The following is a 1,572-nucleotide window of genomic DNA, read 5'->3' as shown; positions in this document are numbered from 1 at the left end:
CTCCTCAGTGAAGCAGACATTGCAAAGATATCTTTAAACTCAACACTGTGAACTCAGGTTACAGAGGTAAAGAGAAACTATTATATTTGCTTTTGGCACCTACGCATTGTAATAAAGGACATTAGATGCAATTCAAATTAAACTTAATTTGAGGATAACCCCAGGCATTCGGTATTTCTTGTAACTTTGGACTGGCTATTGGAAAGTCGTTCAGTTTTGCCTGAGAGCACCCACTGACCTCAGACCGAAAAGCAGAGAAACTATTATATGATGATTAGCCTCTGTAGACCAGACACGCCAGGTGTGTGCAACTGCATAGCACTGATGACTCACAGAAAGAAAAAAATATATCTCTCTCACAGGTGGAGGGACTTGTGAAAATATTACTCTAAGAATAAACAGTCAGTTTAGCAAATGAATTGAGGAGAGTCAAAATAGAATGTATTTCATACAGCCTTTTGATTTTTTTTTTCTTTATAACAGGGCTTCGTTTCCGCTATTTGACCGTAAATATTTTGTTCAATGGGTCAGTTATACTTGTTTGTGTGTCTTTCACAAAACCTATCAAGGTGCTCTGGGCATTAATAATAATCTGTTAATATTTTTTAGTTAAATTATATTTAGCAGTAGTTCAAAGGTATTTTTGGATGGATAAATGAAAATAATATAACCACATAAATTGCTACTGAAGCACTTCTTGATAACATTATGAAGGATTTAACCAAGGTAAAAACTGATATATAGGAATAAACAATAATGAGGCCAGTTTAAATTTGGAATTTGAATGGACTATGGAGATTATTTTTCAGGTTTAAATACTGAAGAATTGATCTGTATAAAATGTTGAGGTCTGAAATTATTTGTAGATATGTTTATTAAATATGGTTGTTACTTAATGTAAGAGATTAAATTATTTGACAGCAATGGGAAAATGTACAAATGAGAGATTTGTTAAATGCATCCTGAAAGCATAGAAATAGCTATGTCTCAGCTTAATGCATGAAGTCATACAGTGAACATAAGCAGGGAATTTCTATATTATTTTATAAAAATATTTATTACTGTGAAGGTGTAGCCAACTTCTACTGCTTGGTTATTACAGTTAAGGATTTAATCTGATGACCTTAATTTTTTTTTCTGCAGTGGATGGAAATATGTCTTATCCCAATGTGAAATTGTGATGTAGCTAAAATTTATTTTGAGCATCCCTCAAAATAGGGTGGCCATGCCACCCTAAATAAGCCCAATCCTGTCTGATCTTGGAAGCTAAGCAGGGTTGGGTGTGGTTAGTACTTGGATGGGAGACCACCTAGGAAGACCACATGCTATAGGCGTAAAAAAATAAAAAAATAAAGGATTGTAAGCTAACAAGGTCCTTGTAACCTTGTAAGGTCAACCAAAGATTGCCTCACAATTATTTATTTATATATAATATATATATATATATATATATATATATATATATATACACACACACACACATATATGTTTTTTTTTCCCCTATGTATATATTTTCTATATTGCCGAATGAAGTCCTATTTCTTCAAATCACCTAATCAAGGTAATGATATT

The 1,572-nt window shown here is 32.6% G+C and overlaps 1 pseudogene; it reads left to right on the top strand.

Annotated features, from left to right (window-relative positions):
• The first annotated feature begins 1,215 nt into the window (after positions 1–1,215).
• LOC118612676 lies at positions 1,216–1,334 on the top strand (annotated as a pseudogene).
• The last annotated feature ends 238 nt before the right edge of the window (positions 1,335–1,572 follow it).

The sequence above is a fragment of the Rousettus aegyptiacus genome, unplaced genomic scaffold (genome assembly GCF_014176215.1).
Source record: "Rousettus aegyptiacus isolate mRouAeg1 unplaced genomic scaffold, mRouAeg1.p scaffold_m13_p_16, whole genome shotgun sequence".
Classification (NCBI taxonomy): Eukaryota; Metazoa; Chordata; class Mammalia; order Chiroptera; family Pteropodidae; genus Rousettus; species Rousettus aegyptiacus.
Note: the sequence above shows the minus strand (reverse complement) of the source record. Positions and strands in the feature narration are given on the sequence as shown.